This window comes from Oncorhynchus masou, chromosome 12 (genome assembly GCF_036934945.1).
Source record: "Oncorhynchus masou masou isolate Uvic2021 chromosome 12, UVic_Omas_1.1, whole genome shotgun sequence".
NCBI lineage: Eukaryota > Metazoa > Chordata > Actinopteri > Salmoniformes > Salmonidae > Oncorhynchus > Oncorhynchus masou.
Window position 1 is genome coordinate 7,556,955 of NC_088223.1, and position 18,656 is coordinate 7,575,610.

Sequence of the window (18,656 nt, forward strand, 5' to 3'; positions counted from 1 at the left end):
AAAGCAGAAGTAGTTGTGCCACATTTTTCCAATGCTTTAGGAGGCAAAAAATTGAATCTATTGCGCAGCTTAGCGAAAGCCTAAAAAAAACTGCTGACAAATCGTATGATGACATTGTGGCTACATTAAAAGGACATTATTCTACCAAACCCCTGGTCCTCACAAAGAGATTCAGGTTTCATAAGACAAATCGAGAGGAGAGGGAGTCAATCTCACAGCTCGTGGCTCTATTGAAACTGTTCTTTGAACAATGTGAACACTGTGAATTTGGGCGCTCACTGAGTAACACTGTACGTGATATGTTACAGTGTGGAATGCTCAGGGAGGTAATTCAGAAAAACCTTTTGACTGAGAGTAATTTAACATTGCAGAGAGCAATAGAAGTGAGTAATGGCAAATAGACACGCATAGTGGTTAAGTGCGTCGACCGATAAGGTGTTTACAAATTCTTTAAAACAAGGCAGTATGTATTAAGCCTTGCTATCGCTGTGGGGAACCGGCTCACCAAGCCGTGCTATCGCTGTGGGGAACCAGCTCACCAAGCCGTGCTATCGCTGTGGGGAACCAGGTCACCAAGCCATGCTATCGCTGTGGGGAACCAGGTCACCAAGCCGTGATATCGTTTGTGGGGAACCAGCTCACCAAGCCGTGCTATCGCTGTGGGGCACCAATTCACCAAACAGTGCTATCGCTGTGGGGAACCAGCTCACCAAGCCGTGCTATCGCTGTGGGGAACCAGGTCACCAAGCCGTGCTATCGCTGTGGGGAACCGGCTCACCAAGCCGTGCTATCGCTGTGGGGAACCAGGTCACCAAGCCGTGCTATCGCTGTGGGGAACCGGCTCACCAAGCCATGCTATCGCTGTGGGGAACCGGCTCACCAAGCCGTGCTATCGCTGTGGGGAACCAGCTCACCAAGCCGTGCTATCGCTGTGGGGAACCAGCTCACTAAGCAGAGGAGTGTTGGTGCAAAGATTTAGACTGCAGAGGTTGAGGCAGAAAGGGTCACATCAAACGTGCACGTAACAAAAAACTAAACAAAAAGACAACAAAAAAATAATGAAAAAAAGAAAAGCGACTTCAGGAAGTACAAAAAGAAAGTGCATCAAATGGAAAACAAAGAGGATGAAGACAATGATACCCTGTCTGAAGGGGAAGAGTCTTTTCATGTTTTTTCCATTTCAGAAAGTGGACACGGATACTGGGTGACACTGGAGCATTCGTATCTACGCTGTCTACGATTGTATACAAGAATAAACTACATCACCTCACACCCAAAGCACATGAAGATGACGCTGAAAACATACTCTGCTGAGACTTCCAGTGAGAGGAATGAATGTTACAGCGAAACTCAACAAACAGAAGGTAAAGCTACCACTTTACATTGTCAAAGGCAACCATCCAGCTCTGCTAGGACGCACATGGCTGGATAAGATCAAACTAAACTGGCAGGATATTCACATGGTTGCAAAAGAGGACACAAACCTACAAGAGATATTGAGGAAACACACTGTGTTCAATGGAGAACTTGGCAGTATGAAGAACATAACGGTTAAACTGACCGTGAAACCAGACAGCAAGCCAAAAGGCTTCAAAGCTTGGCCTGTCCCATCCTCCATAAAACCAACAGTAGAAACTGAGCAGGTCAAACAAGTCAAGTGTGGAGTACTGGATCTAGTGAGTGTTAGTGAATGGGCTACACCTGTCCTGAGTGTTAGTGAATTGGCCACACCTGTCCTGAGTGTTAGTGAATGGGCCACACCTGTCCTGAGTGTTAGTGAATGGGTCACACCTGTCGTTCCAGTAATGAATAAAGATGGAACCATCAGACTCTGCGATGACTTCAAAGTCAATGTTAATTAGGGTTGAATATTTTCCCTGTATTTTAAAAATTTTCCATTCCGCAATTTAATCACTCTTCTCCTGGGAAACATGGGATTTCCGGCCAAACCCGGAAGTCTCATTCAAAAGCATTTTAAAGAATACAAATTAGGCCTATGTCTTGATTTGATTCGAGCTTTGATCGAAAATTCAAGCTAGTTTAAATCCATTTAATGAGCCCTATACTAAATAAATGTAATGAGCCCTACATTAAAGATATTTAATGAGCCATACAATAAAGACATTTAATGAGCCCTACATTAAAGACATTTAATGAGCCCAACATTAAAGATGTTTAATGAGCCCTACATTAAAGACGTTTAATGAGCCCTACATTAAAGACATTTAATGAGCCCTACATTAAAGACGTTTAATGAGCCCTACATTAAAGACGTTTAATGAGCCCTACATTAAAGACATTTAATGAGCCCTACATTAAAGATATTTAATGAGCCCAACATTAAAGATGTTTAATGAGCTCTACATTAAAGACATTTAATGAGCCCTACATTTAATGAGCCCAAGCCTTAATGATTGTGCCGTTATCCAATACATATGCAGGACATGTATATTATTTTATTATTATTTTATTTCACTTTATTTAACCAGGTAAGCTAGTTGAGAACAAGTTCTCATTTGCAACTGCGACCTGGCCAAGATAAAGCATAGCAGTTCGACACATACAACAACACAGAGTTACACATGGAATGAACAAAACATACAGTCAATAATACAGTAGAAAAAAAGAAAACAAAGTCTATATACAGTGAGTGCAAATTAGGTCAAATAAGGGAGTTAAGGCAATAAATAGGACATGGTGGCGAAGTAATTACAATATAGCAATTAAACACTGGAATGGTAGATGTGCAAAAGATGGATGTGCAAGTAGAGAAACTGTGGTGCAAAAGGAGCAAAATAAATAAATACAGTATGAGGATGAGGTAGATAGATGGGCTGTATACAGATGGGCTATGAACAGGTGCAGTGATCTGTGAGCTGCTCTGACAGCTGGTTCTTAAAGCTAGTGAGGGAGATGGGAATCTCCAGCTTCAGTGATTTTTGCAGTTCATTCCAGTCAGTGGCAGCAGAGAACTGGAAGGAAAGGTGACCAAAGGAGGAATTGGCTTTCGGGGAGACCAGTGAGATATACCTGCTGGAGCGTGTGCTCCGAGTGGGTGCTGCTATGGTGACCAGCGAGCTGAGATAGGGCGGGGCTGTACCTAGCAGAGACTTGTAGATAGCCTGAAGCCAGTGGGTTTGGCGACGAGTATGAAGCGAGGGCCAGCCAACGAGAGCGTATAGTTCGCAGTGGTGAGTAGTGTTTGGGGCTTTGGTGGCAAAACGGATGGCACTGTGATAGACAACATCCAGTTTGCTGAGTAGAGTGTTGGAGGCTATTTTATAGATGACATCACCGAAGTCAAGGATCGGTAGGATGGTCAGTTTTACGAGGGTATGTTTGGCAGCATGAGTGAAGGAAGTTTTGTGGCGAAATAGGAAGCAGATTCTAGATTTAATTTTTGATTTGAGATGCTTAATGTGATATCATACATTATCAAAAACATACTGTATATTATGATATAGTCTACTGCACATTACACACAACAGAAGAACATAACAACCCATAAATGTAGCTAGCTATATGCTCTATTGGGTAAATCAATGAAACTAGCTCCAGTAGGCTAATCTTTTTGAGTGTGAAGTGTATTACTGTACTGTATTGTATTATACTGTATTATAAGGACTGGAATTACACACATCGTTCAAACTATGATAAAGCTGGGAGAAACATGCGATTCTGGGGCAGCACATAAGGCCTACAGAGTTACAAGTATAGGCTAGCGAATTTGATTTTAATTTTGAAATATAATTGGACCTATTTGCATAATTAGTACGCTGACGCATAATGACCTTTCATAATATTTCCCTTCATGTTATTAGCCTTCCTCCTCTTTCTCTCTCTATTGTTGCTTCATTTCTTCCTCGCTTTCAACAGTTAAATGAAATAAGTTCTGTTTTCCTTATCTTATAGGACTAGAGAAAGATTCAGAGTGAGGGTCAAATGTGAGTTTTTCCAGCCTTCCATTGAGTACCTGGTTCAATGTCATCGACAGTTCGGGGCCAATCAAAGGTGAAGGCCGTCAAATAAACCTCCAACCCCACAGAACGCGAGTCAGCTGAGATCCTTCTTAGGACTACCAACATACGACGCAAAGATTGTGCAGAACCTAGCTAACAAGCTAAAGCAACTGCTTGAACGTTTGAACAAAAACTAAACGGTGGAAGTGGACAGACAGAAGCCTTCAGGAAAGTGAAAACAGCCTTGTCTCAGTCAGAGGCCCTTAACTTCAACCCCAACTTGCCGTTACAGTTGACATGTGACGCATCGCCTTATGGTGCTGGTGTGGTGTCACACATCATGCCATCAGGTGAAGAAAGGCCAATTGCTAAGTAAAGCCGAGAGCAATTATGAACAGAAAGAGCATAAAGCATTCGCCATCGTATTCAGAGTTAAGACATTCCATCAGTTTCTGTTCAGACGACGATTTATAATTGGTGACGGACCATAGACCTCTTACCTCCATCTCCAGCCTGCCTGCCGCATTCAGCGATGGGCCTTACAGTTATCTTCTCACCAGTACGGCATCAAGTACAGAAGGTCTGGGCAGCACTGCAATGCAGACGGCCTCTCAAGGCTTCCTTTACCTGTCCCACACACTGAGCACTCCCAGGCTGAAATCTTCTACTTCATGGAAGTGATGAACGCCCCAGTTACATCTGTCAAAGGGAAAAAGTTCACCCGCAATGAACCAGTGATTTCTGAGTTTGTGGACATTGTTACTTATGGGAAAGGAGGAGAGCTGTCGGACAGCCTAAAACCTTACCTAGTGAGGAGAAACGAGCTCACTGTTAAGTCTGGACGCTTGCACGGGGCTTTCGAGTCATCATACCGCTTGGATGCAGCTATGGAAGACAAGGCCAAGACCATGTTCTGGATGTCAAAAGATGGAACATTCCTCAGCTAGTGTGGCTAGTGTACTCATGGGATTTCCTAGAGGAGCACTTCAGCAGGAGAGCTACGCATTGATAATGCAACTCATTAGTGATGTCATGACGTTGCCCTCTTTGGGTACAGCGAGCACCCCTCCCTCTGCACCAGCCCTTTTCTATGCACCACCCCCCTACCCCCCCCCCCCTGTCTCCTACACCCAGGCTGCTGTGGTCAGAGAGAGGTCGTAAATTCCTGGAGAAAATTATCTCCTCATGGCCACAATATAGAGACAGAGTAAGTTTTCATAGAGAACAAAGGAATTTCTTCCACCTCACAGAACTTGAGGTCAGAACAACATTTATGTTCCAGAGAAGGTATAAAAGATCGGTGAAGCTACGAACTGGTCCGTTTGTTACAATTTGTGAAACTCATGAGAGACAATACGACCACATTACCGTAACACTGTTTATATAATAGCCTCAGTTATGAGGCTTGCTGTACAGGATGAATGAGGAAAGATGAAACTATTCGTGAAATTATGGGATGCTATGTAATGATTTAATGTGAGAGAATTGTATTTCTGTGTAAAGTTTCACTTAAGTCACTGGCACGCCCCCACGAACACAGCCAGTACTTGGCGTCATGAGACAGCTTTTTTCTGCTCTTCCGAATAAAACCCCCACCGTGAGAATTTCTCAACAGACCTATCAATTACGAGAGGACAAAGGTTGCAGACCAGCTTACCCCGATAACGAGAGGGCCAAGGTTTGAGACCAGACTGCTGAATCTTTTAACCATCCCACGTGGTTAAACTCTTAGACTATCGATACCGACAGAATAAGAACATGTCTTTGATATTAAATACTAGTCTGCAGCTAGGAATTCGGTATCATTGAACGCGAAGACTGACAACCGCCGAAACATCTATCCTATAACGACATTAATGAATGTCACTCTGAACTATCCATTCTAACCACGACAGAGAGAGAGAGGACGGACAGACTCTCCAACAGAAGCAAACTTTTCAACAGAGATCCCGACAACACACTGAGCGTAAAGATATGTATTGATTGCAATTATTCCCGAATGAGTGAGCGTTCATGTGCAAAGGATTAGCATTTCAATTGTTAAAATGATCAACTGTGTGTTGTCTTATCTCAGTCGACCCCCACTTCCCTATTGTACACCAAGCCGCAATGCCGGTTTATCCCACTTGGGAAACTCCATTATCATTTATTTGTAACTATCTACTGTTTGTTTATGCATTTCTGTGAATTACTTACTTAGTTAGTAAATAAATAATTTAAGACAATTGATGTATCGATGACTCATAGTGAAGACTGGGTTCGTGCAGATAACCAACAATTTACGACGTTTGGAATGAGACTAACGTGAGGTAAAATAAAGAATGAGTCATTAATCAGAAGACGAATTGATCAGATATTAAAATATCTGAAAAGTTTATATTAGGAAAATGATAACTTTGTAATCTGAATATTTTCCGTGGTGCCCCCGACTTCCTAGTTAATTACAGTTAATTACATGATTAATCAGTTTAATAATAATTACAGAGAGTGAATTGATAAATAAGTCATCATTTTAATGATGCCAAAGACATGGCAGGCTCCCTAACTGCTGTCTGAAGAGTTCTGCTCATTCATGGAAGCAAATGGAATCCAGCATATAACAAATCAGGGCCATATCACCCGCCAGAGAATGGGCCATAACAAATCAGGGCCATATCACCTGCCAGAGAATGGGCAATAACAAATCAGGGCCATATCACCCGCCAGAGAATGGCCTCGTCGAAATAATCATCCACACCAAGAAAAAGACCACAGATTCACAGCTGGAGAGAGTTTTTTTTAGCTCAGAAACTACTTACAAAGGTCCAAAATGATGGATACCAGCAACAGTGGTCCCACAAAACAGGACCTGAGTCCTACACAGTTCACACACTAGAGAACATCTTCTGGAGGCGACACTGTTGCCAGGAATCAACCTCGGAGATGACTCATGTCAACTGATGAACACAGATCTGCTACTGGAGACCTACCATGGCTACGAGCCATCACCTGAACATCCCCCACAGCAGCCTACAAATATGGAAAGTGCTCCACACACACCTGTTGCACCCCAGTCTAGGCATACACCATCACGATTCAGACTCAGAGACAATGTGACTGTAGACTCACTCACCTGTACGTCCTCATTACCCTGCAAGAGAAAGATAGTTCGTTCAGAGAATAACCTCCAACACCGCTGGGTTAAGTTAGTGCAGGGTAATGAGGACTCTTTCCCTTGCTCAGGAAAAACAAATTCTGAAAAGTTCCATTGTTACATAACTTTTATATTCAAAATAAAGAATGACGTTTCTTTACTGATAAAGACTGTAAATAAAATAATGTGCAAAACAGTGAATATGAACTTTTTCCTTATGAGGCATCAAACGTAAAGGGTAGGGGGAAATGTGTTGTGCGTCGATATTCTGGTTGTCCTTTCAAGGCAACCGCAATGCTCCTCTGCTGAGTTACATTGGAACGAGTGGAATGTCTTGTCGAATAGAACGCATTAAACAATGCCCACGATCATTTCTACTTCATCTCATGTCCCTGTCTTTATATCAGTTGTTTAAAGTAATAATGTGCTATACAGCAACATTCATCCAAACTTTAATATGACACCTGGTCAATTGAAGGCTTGTTAAATTGGTAAGATGATATACATTTGAACCCAAAGTGTTATTAACCAGTAAGGCTAGTTGGCCAATGGTCTATTTATGAAAGGGTTAACGGAAATGATTGTGGCCACTATTTGTAAATAGCCTGTAATATTCCAGGAGGATATAGCGGCGCTCTATCTTTTATCCATAATGTCTACTGATCTCCATCCTCTCAAGTCTCGAGAGCGAGAGAGAGAGAGAGAGAGAGAGAGAGAGAGAGAGAGAGAGAGAGAGAGAGAGAGAGAGAGAGAGAGAGAGAGAGAGAGCTGCCTGTGCGCCCTGACACACGAACTGCTGTGCCAATAGGCGTATGGCTATCTAATTAAACTCCTACCACGCAATCCCTCCGATACCCCCCCCCCCCCCCCATCCCCCTCCTTAAATCCCATCTACCAACTCTCTCGCTCTCTTATCCCCGTGGAAGCACGCGCCCACCCGCCCGTTATCTGCCTCTCTGTGTCCGCTGGTTGTTGTCTCACGAGGCTTGAGTGTGACGGTGTCACGTTAACATGGTTTGCAGGGCTCAGCCGCAGTAGCAGCATAAGAAGAGAAAGAAGTAGAGACAGTAGCTGTGTGTTCCAAGCAGCCAGTCCGGACTCTCTCCCATCTCACATCTATCGACCGGAGGACGCAGCCAGACAAAACCGAACTTCCCCCCCATCTCTTCCCGTCTCTCTCGCTTCCACGTCCCCATCGCGACGCTCGGTGATCAGGAGCTTGCGGAGCTCTCTCTTAGATAAAGGGTAAGAATTAACCGAATGAATGAATGATGCTTGTTTCCAATCAATCACCACATCTTTCGCATCTGCCTGAAATGTTTTATATCGGTTTTGAATAGTTAATGGTTTGACAGCGTTGCAGGGGTACGTTGGGCTCGCTATTGTTGATCGAATACCGCGTGTGTTCTCTCTGAGATATGCTGAAAGATGTGCAAGAAATATATTTATTTCGTCTTGGAGAACCGTTGTTTCCATTATATAGGCCTAATGATCATGTTTTGTTTGTTCAATTATAGAGTGTGCAATGCTTGGACGGTAGCCCTTTCCCAGATACAATAGGCTGTATGAAGCGGATTCAATGCTTGGACGGTAGCCCTTTCCCATATACAATAGGCTGTATGAAGCGGATTCAATGCGTGGACGGTAGCCCTTTCCCAGATACAATAGGCTGTATGAAGCGGATTCAATGCTTGGACGGTAGCCCTTTCCCATATACAATAGGCTGTATGAAGCGGATTCAATGCGTGGACGGTAGCCCTTTCCCATATACAATAGGTTGTATGAAGCGGATTCAATGATTGCAAAACAACAACGATATCATAAATATGATTATCATTTTTAGGTATTAAATGAATCTATTGAAACGCGGGATAAAAGAATGAGATGGGACGGTAACATTCACGACGCGGTGCGCTCACTGTGCTCCTAGGAATCTCTCTCTTTCTTTCTTGTCAGAATCTCACGTTGTTCTATTCTTCTGCCCTCTTCAGACGATGTAATGCTGTTGTTTGGGAATTGAATGATTGTTGAATTGTATAGGTTATGGAATGTGTTAGGTTATGATGCGCTGTACAGTAGTCTACAGTAGACGGTGTCACCGTGTGTGGACGCAGTGACGTTAAGGATTATGGTTTTAATAATTAGCCTATACATGTAGCTCAGAGGCTTATGCTAAGTTGATGCTTTCCCATAGCGGGACCGATATTTGTTATTTAGCCTATCCTGTGTATTTGTTGACAGTGATATCAGCCTGAGTCTAGTGTTGCAGCCTACATAATCTAAAGATAAAAACAAACATATTAAACCAATGCTTTGGCATATACTATTTACATGTTATATGATATAGGCCTAATATCATAGCCTACTCTTGCAAAAGTCTAAATAAAATAGCAGAATAAGCAATTGCATTCTATAATGACCTCTCGCGTCACGGTTTACTTCCTCCCCGCCTGTTAAAAGAAACAACATGTCAATAATATTTTATGAGTCACAGTAAAATCCCCTGTTTTAACCACTTCATCGATACTTAAGATCAAGGCCTGTAGTGTTTACCGGTAGTTGAACGGCACGGCGGAGAGAGAGAGAATGAATGGAACCATCACTGCTGATGCCTTACCGGGTCCGTTTCAAGCGCATGCTAAGATTTGTTAGTAGTGTGCCATTAATTGGGCGGCAGTGTAGCCTAGTGGTTAGAGCGTTGGACTAGTAACCGGAAGGTTGCAAGTTCAAACCCCCAAATCTGTTCTGCCCGTTAACCCATTGTTTCTAGTTCTTCGTGTTCTTAACTGACTTGCCTAGTGAATTAAAGGTCAAATGCATCTTATAAATGTGATAGCAAGAGCATTATCTGGTTAAGAGTGCCATCAGTAGCCTACAGTAAAGGAGTTGGAGGAAGCTGCCCTTAGACAGATCTCAAGTCAGTCTTTCTTATACATTGAAAGGGTTATTAGGTGAACACAGCTAATCTCTGCTCCAACTTATTTGCATTAAGTACCATCTAAGGTATTACTGAATGTGCAAACAAGTGGGTGCTATAAACAAAACATTTTTAAACACATTGGTGAACAACAAGGATCTTGATCCAGGAGAGATGTCAGAGAGATGTCTCTGCTGTAACCGTTGATACGGTCTAACAGGTATATCGCCTGAGCCTATTCACCACCCGCCTTGCGGTCGCTGACAGACCATTTCCCGTACTAGGCTGTGATGCAATCGGTCAGAACGCTCTCGATGGTGCAGCGAAAGTATTTGGAGAGGACCCGGGGAAGGGGGGGGGGGGGTTTGCGAATTTCTTCAGCCGCCTTAGGAAGTAGAGACGCTGTTGCGACCTCTTGACCTTTTGTTGTTGGTCCATGTCAAGTCCTCTGCGATGTGGACTTTGAGGAACTTAAAACTGCTGACTCTGCTTCCTGAAGTCAACAATCAACTCCTTTGTTTTGCTGATGTGAGAGAGAGGTTGTTGTCATGACACCACTAGGCCAGTTCACTTACCTCCTCCCTATAGGCTGACTTGTCATTGTTGATTATCAGGCCTGCAAACGCGGTGTCGTCATGGAGACTTGATGATGGAGTTGGTGTGGTGCAATGCCACACTGTCGTGGGTGAACAGGAAGTACAGCAGAGGACTAAGGACACACCCCTGGGGATCCCTGGGTCTAAGAGTCAGTGTGAAGGAGGTGTTGTTGCCAGTCCTCACCGCCTGGGGGCGGCCCGTCAAGAAATCCAGGATCCAGTTGCAGAGGGTGGTGTTCAGACCCAGGGCTCTGAGCTTGGAGGGAACAATTGTGTTAAAATGCTGAACTGTAGTCAATGAACAGCATTCTCACATAGGTGTTTCTCTTGTCCAGACAATAGTGGTCTATTAAAGCAGGTTGGGACTACAGCCTGGGACAGGGGAGGGTTGGGACTACAGCCTGGGACAAGGGCAGGTTGGGACTACACCCTGGGACAGGGGTGGGTTGGGACTACAGCCTGGGACAGGGGCGGGTTGGGACTACAGCCTGGGACAGGGGTGGGTTGGGACTACAGTCTGGGACAGGGGAGGGTTGGGATTACAACCTCTTCAATCGGGGGGGGGGGTTGAAGATGTCTGAGAAGACACCTGCCAACTGGTCAGCACACACTCTGTGGATGCGGCCCGGGGATTCCATGTTGGCTTGCAGCTTTGTGAGTATTCACTCTTTTTGAGAGTTTTCCTCACTTCAGCCTAGGAGAGCGAAAGCACCTGGTCGTCCAGAACGGCGAGTGTCCTCCTGGATGGCTCGGTATTGTCTGCCTCGAAGCGAGCAGCTCTTAAGCTCTTCTGTGAGTGAGGCTTCAGTTGACACCACACAGCTGGATTTACCTTGTAGTTTGTGATGGTCTGTAGTCCTTGCCACATGCAACGAGAGTCTGAGGGGTCGAAGATCAATTAAAGTTTGAGTCTGTAAGCCTTGTATGCGTTGCGCGCCACCTTGTCATCAGAGTTTGTTCTGCTGACATTGAATGCTGCAGTTTGGTCTCTGTTTCACATGCTATGGATTTCTCCGTTCATCCAGGGTTTTTGTTTGGGGTATGTCCGGAATGTTATTGTGGGTACAATATCATCAACACATTTCCTAATGAAGCCTTTGACGGACTCTCCTCTCTCCTGCACTCTCCTCTCTCCTACACTCTCCTCTCTCCTACACTCTCCTTTCTCCTACACTATCCTCCCATACACTACAGTACATCCACAATCTCTCCTCTCTCCTACACTCTCCTTTCTCCTACACTCTCCTCTCTCCTACACTCTCCTTTCTCCTGCACTCTCCTCTCTCCTACACTCTCCTCTCTCTCCTACACTCTCCTCTCTCCTACACTCTCCTCTCTCCTGCACTCTCCTCTCTCCTACACTCTCCTCTCTCTCCTACACTCTCCTCTCTCCTACACTCTCCTCTCTCCTGCACTCTCCTCTCTCCTACACTCTCCTCTCTCCTACACTCTCTTCTCTCCTACACTCTCTTCTCTCCTACACTCTCCTCTCTCCTACACTCTCCTCTCTCCTACACTCTCCTCTCTCCTACACTCTCCTTTCTCCTACACTATCCTCCCATACACTACAGTACATCCACAATCTCTTCTCTCTCCTACACTCTCCTCTCTCCTACACTCTCCTCTCTCCTACACTCTCTTCTCTCCTACACTCTCCTCTCTCCTACACTCTCCTCTCTCCTACACTCTCCTTTCTCCTACACTCTCCTCCCATACACTACAGTACATCCACAATCTCTCCTACACTCTCCTTTCTCCTACACTCTCCTTTCTCCTACACTCTCCTTCCATACACTGCAGTACATCCGTAATCTCTCCTCTCTCCTACACTCTCCTTTCTCCTACACTCTCCTTTCTTCTACACTACAGTACATCCACAATCTCTCCTCTCCTCCAATCCTACTCTCCTTTCTCCCCCTCTCTCTTCCTCTCCACTCCTATCCTCCTCTCCTCTCCAATCCTCCTCTCCAATCCTATCCTCCCTCTTCTTCTCCTCTCCTCTCCTCCTCTCCTCCTCTCCTTTCTCCTACACTCTCCTTTCTCCTACACTCTCCTTCCATACACTGCAGTACATCCGTAATCTCTCCTCTCTCCTACACTCTCCTTTCTCCTACACTCTCCTTTCTTCTACACTACAGTACATCCACAATCTCTCCTCTCCTCCAATCCTACTCTCCTTTCTCCCCCTCTCTCTTCCTTTCCACTCCTATCCTCCTCTCCTCTCCAATCCTCCTCTCCAATCCTATCCTCCCTCTTCTTCTCCTCTCCTCTCCTCCTCTCCTCTCTCCTCCACTCCAATCCTCCTCTCTCCCCTCATCCTTCCTCTCTCCTCTTCTCTCTTCAATCCTCCCCTTCTCCCTCCTCTCCTCTCTCCTCCTCTCCAATCCTCCTCCTCTCCTATCCTCCTCTCCTCTCCATTAGTGGGCCTAAAGGGTGTTGTTGAGTTAATATCTCTGGGTTGTTGTGATTGAGATAAGGCATTATGTACACTCGGTACTGATGACCCTGCAAGATCATATCACTACACAAATCCATGCTCTCCTCCTCTCATTACCTCTGTTCTACCTCTGACTATAGCCCAAGACTATAAAAAATAAAAAATAAAAAATAAAAATGTTGCCAGTATTACTTGTGAGTATTGAGCTGAGTTGTTGGCCTCACAGCCTTTTGTCAGAGCTTTGCATCTTTTTTAAAAAACTTTTATTTTAACTAGGCAAGTCAGTTAAGAACAAATTCTTATTTTCAACGACGGCCTAGGAACAGTGGGTTAACTGCCTGTTCAGGGGCAGAACGCTCTAACCACTAGGCTACCCTGCCACCCCATCTTACAGGGATGATTTCTGTATTTTGAAAGTTACACATCTTGACAACTTGATTGCTGACAAGCAAACCAACATAGGACTAGGTCAACAATGGACTAATGAAACAAATACCAAAATATAGTTCCCGGGTGGAATTTTCCTTTTATTAAGTCCTCAAGTGTCCTTTCAATTTAGGAGACTCTCTTATGCCAGAACAGAATCTGGAGAATGCTATGCTAGGATCCCCCCCCCCCAGCTGTGTATGTATCTTCAATCCAAACAGACTGGTGGGATGTGGCTCAAATGGCCCCCTATTCCCTTATGGGCCCTGGTATAGTGCACTATATAGGGCATAGTGTGGCATTTGGGATGCATGCAGCGAGTGCAACTCTCTCTGTGTAGGTTGGAGGCATTTTATAAGCAGCTGTAATGACTGTAAGGGGCCTTCTCTCCACTCTGTCATACAGACATTCTGAGAGGCTTTGGAAAGTGTGTGTGTGTGTTTCTCCTCTCTGGAGCAGAATACAGCTACACTAGGACTGTGAAAAACACCTAAGGACCCTATTGAATTATAACTGTTATCCAGGATTTGTGGGTAATGTCAGGAATAATAACATATTTTTGTTCACACGGTGAAAAACTCCTAGAAGACGTGGTACTACACTGAGTACACCAAACATTAGGAACACCTCCCTAATATTGAGTTGAGCACCCCCTTTCCCTCGGAACATCCTCTAAATGATCTATTGCTTTCTGGCGCTAATAGTCCTGGTCAATACGTGTCTTTATTCTGGTCTCTGTACTGAGTGGTCAGTTCAGACAGTGACTGGTGCTAGCTGTGCTCTAGTGCATGGTCAGCCATCCATCAGTCAACAGGGTTTTGTCAGGAGTGCTACGCACACACACAGCAGTGGTGCTCTGGCTTCCTGTCACTTCCTACAGCTAAGGGCTGACTTAGTACTGTGTCATCAGCATGAGAGAGAGAGAGAGCAGAGAGAGAGAACAGAGAGAGAGAGAGAGAGAGAGAGAGAGCACAGAGAGAGAGAGAGAGAGCACAGAGAGAGAGAGAGCACAGAGAGAGAGAGAGAGAGAGAGAGAGCAGAGAGAGAGAACACAGAGAGAGAGAGAGAGAGAGAGAGCACAGATAGAGAGAGAGCACAGAGAGAGAGAGAGAAAGAGAGAAAGAGAGAGAGAGAGAGAGAGAGAGAAAGATAACACAGAGAGAGAGAGAGAGAGCGAGAGAAGAGAGAGAGAGACAGAAAGAGAGAGAGAGAGAGAGAGAGAGAGAGAGAGAGAGAGAGAGAGAACACAGAGAGAGAGAACACTGAGAGAGTGAGGGGGAGAGTGGAAGAAAAGAGAGCGAGAGAGAGAGAGAGAGAGAGGAGGGGATAAAAAGCTTGAGAGAGTAAGAGAGAACAAGAGAAGTCTGATATGAGGACTGGACCCGCTGGAGGAGATTGGAGAATGGAGGAAGTTGAGAGGAAGAGGAGAAAGAAAAAGAAGACAGAGAGAGAAATGTTCAAAACACACTGATTTGCTTGGTCTTCCTCTTCTTCTTTCGTATGACGCTACAAGCTTGGCACACCTGTATTTGGGGAGTTTCTCCCATTCTTCTCTGCAGATCCTCTCAAGCTCTGTCAGGTTGGGTGGGGAACGTTGCTACACAGCTATTTTCAGGTCTCTCCAGAGATGTTTGATCGGGTTCAAGTCCGGGCTCTGGCTGGGTCACTCAAGGACATTCTGAGACTTGTCCCATAGCCACTCCTGTGTTGTCTTGGCTGTGTCCTGTGAGGAGGTGAACCTTTGCACCAGTCAGAGGTCCTGAGCGCTCTGGATCAGGTTTTCATCAACAATCGCTCTGTACTTTGCTCCGTTCATCTTTCCCTTGATCCAAAATAAAATACAATTGTAATGGTTATAAACACGTAATTAGCAGATGTTATTGCGGGTTGCTTGTGCAAAAGTCTTGTGCTTCTAGCATTGCAGTAATATCTAACAAATTACACAACAGACACACAAATCTAAGTAGGAATGAATTAAGACTATATACATACAGTGGAAGTCGGAAGTTTACATACACTTAGGTTGGAGTCATTAAAACAAATTTTTCAACCACTCCACACATTTCTTGTTAATTAACAAACTATAGTTTTGGCAAGTCGGTTAGGACATCTACTTTGTTCATGACACAAGTCATTTTTTCCAACAATTGTTTACAGACAGATTAATTCACTTATAATTCACTGTATCACAATTGCAGTGGTTTACATATACTAAGTTGACTGTGCCTTTAAACAGCTTGGAAAATTCCAGAAAATGATGTCATGGCGTTAGAAGCTTCTGCTAATATATATCATTTATCAATTGGAGGTGTACCTGTAGATGTATTTCAAGGCCTACCTTCAAACTCAGTGCCTCTTTGCTTGACATCATGGGAAAATCAAAATAAATCAGCCAAGACCTCAGAATTTATTTTTTAGACCTCCACAAGTCTGGTTCATCCCTGGGAGCAATTTCCAAACACATGAAGGTACCACGTTCGTCTGTACAAACAATAGTACGCAAGTCTAAACACCGTGGGACCACGCAGCTGTCATATCGCTCAGGAAGTAGACTCGTTCTGTCTCCTCGTGATGAACGAACTTTGGTGCGAAAAGTGCAAATCAATCCCAGAACAAAAGCAAAGGACCTTGTGAAGATGCTGGAGGAAACGGGTACAAAAGTATCTAAATCCACAGTAAAACGCGTCCTAAATCGATATAACCTGAAAGGCCGCTCAGCAAGGAAGAAGCCACTGCTCCAAAACCGGCATACAAAAGCCAGACTACGGTTTGCAACTGCACATGGGGACAAAGATTGTACTTTTCGGAGAAATGTTCTCTAGTCTGATGAAACAAAAATATAACTGTTTGGCCATAATGACCATCGTCATGATTGGAGGAAAAAGTGGGAGGCATGTATGCCGAAGAACACCATCCCAACCGTGAAGCACGGGGTGGCAGCATCATGTTGTGGTGGTGCTTTGCTGCACGAGGGACTGGTGCACTTCACAAAATAGATGGCATCATGAGGGAGGAAAATTAGTTGGATATATTGAAGCAACATCTCAAGACATCAGTCAGGAAGTTAAAGCTTGGTTGCAAATGGGTCTTCCAAATGTACATTAAGGACAACAAAGTCAAGGTATTGGAGTGGCCATCACAAAGCCCTGACCTCAATCATATAGAAAATTGTGGGCAGAACTGAAAAAGTGCGTGCAAGCAAGGAGGCCTACAAACCTGACTCAGTTACACCAGCTCTGTTTTGGAGGAATGGGCCAATAGCCTTCCTGTGACATCGGGTGCTGTAGGTATCCTGGAGGGCAGGTAGTTTTCCCCGGTGATGCGTTGGGCAGACCGCACCAGCCTCTGGAGAGCCTTGAGGTTGTGGGGGATGCAGTTCCCGTACCAGGCGGTGATACAGCCCGACAGGATGCTTTCAATTGTGCATCTGTAAAAAAGTTTGATGGTTTTAGGTGACAAGCCACATTTCTTTAGCCTCCTGAGGTTGAATAGGCTCTGTTGCGCCTTCTTCGCCTCACTGTCTGTGTCGGTGGTCCATTTCAGTTTGTCCTAGATGTGTACGCCAAGGAACTTGAAGCTTTCCACCTTCTCCACTGCGGTCCCGTCGATGTAAATAGGGGGGTGCACCCTCTGCTTTTCCTGAAGTCCACGATCATCTCTTTTGTTTTGTTGATGTTGAGTGAGAGGTTGTTTTCCAGGCACCACACACCCAGAGCCCTCACCTCCTCCCTGTAGGCTGTCTCGTCATTGTTGGTAATCAAGCCTACTACTGTTGTATCGTCTGCAAACTTGATGATTGAGTTGGAGACGTGCTTGGCCACGCAGTCATGGGTGAACAGGGAGTACATGAGAGGGCTCAGAATGCACCCTTGTGGGGCCCAAGTGTTGAGGATCAGCGGGGAGGAGATGTTGTTACCTACCCTCACCACCTGGGGGCGGCCCGTCAGGAAGTCCAGTACCCAGCCTTTTGGCAAACTCCAAGTGGGCTGTCATGTTCCTTTTACTGAAGAGTGGCTTCCGTCTGGCCACTCTACCGTAAAGGCGTGATTGGTGGAGTGCTGCAGAGATGGTTGTCCTTCTGGAAGGTTCTCCCATCTCCACAGAGGAACTCTGGAGGACTCTCAGAGTGACCATCTGGTTCTTGGTCACCTCCCTGACCAAGGCCCTTCTCCCCGCGATTGCCTAGTTTGGCCGGGCGGCCAGCTCTAGGAATACTCTTGGTGGTTCCAAACTTCTTTCATTTAAGAATGATGGAGGCAACTGTGTTCAACTGTGTTCTTGGGGTCATTCAATGCTGCAGAATGGTTTTGAGGATACTCTTCCCCAGATCTCTGCCTCAACACAATCCTGTCTCAGAGCTCTATGGACAATTCCTTCGACCTCATGGCTTGGTTTTTGCTCTGACATCCGCTGTCAACTGTAGGACCTTATACAGACAGGTGTGTGCCTTTCTAAATTATTTCCAATCAATTGAATTTACCACAGGTGAACCTCAAACAATTGGAGGAAACATGTCAATGATGTTCAATGGAATCAGGATACACCTGAACTCAATTTCTTGTCACATAGCAAAGGGTCTGAATACTTATCTAAATAAGGTATTTTATTTTTAGATTTTTTTGTTGTCTTACTCATTGTTAAATAATAATAGTATTTTATACATTTCTTTAATGAATGTTAAATGGAATCCTGTAAATGTTAAAATTGCCAAATTTGGGTGAAATCAATTTAGTTTAATTTCTCAGAGATCAAACTAATATTTCAACCAAAATAATGGTATAGGAGGTGCTCATCTTCTCTCTCTAACTATGGAAACGATTTCAGATCTGAGATGGTGGGTGTCATGTCTGCCTGAAATGGAATTACATTTGATGTTGTCATCATTTTGCAGACACTCTTTATCCAGAGAGACTTACAGGAGTAATTTAATTTTAAGTGCCTTGCTCTAGGTCTCACCGACAGATTTTATTTCACCTGCTATCCAGCACATAGAGTACAGATTAGTACAGGCTGAAGCAGTGTATTGTGGGAAATGTACTCCCAGGTAGCTAGGGCCTCTTCTCTCAGCTCAGCTCTCCCAGTGACACACACACACACACACGGTGCCACATGATCTCTGGTGAAGGGGAAATTCTCGCTTAGAGGGCCTTTCTGATGAGAGTCGTGTGGGTGTGTGTGTGAGGTATTT

At 44.7% G+C, this 18,656-nt stretch overlaps 1 protein-coding gene across 1 annotated transcript in view; it reads left to right on the forward strand.

Annotated features, from left to right (window-relative positions):
- Positions 1 to 7,991: 7,991 nt before the first annotated feature.
- The window catches only part of LOC135549498 (hippocalcin-like protein 1), a 98,240-nt gene continuing 87,575 nt past the window's right edge, over positions 7,992 to 18,656 (forward strand). Inside the window, exon 1 of the mRNA XM_064979509.1 lies at positions 7,992 to 8,337. The gene's annotated coding sequence lies outside the window, so the exon portion shown is untranslated. The remainder of the gene's footprint in view (positions 8,338 to 18,656) is intronic.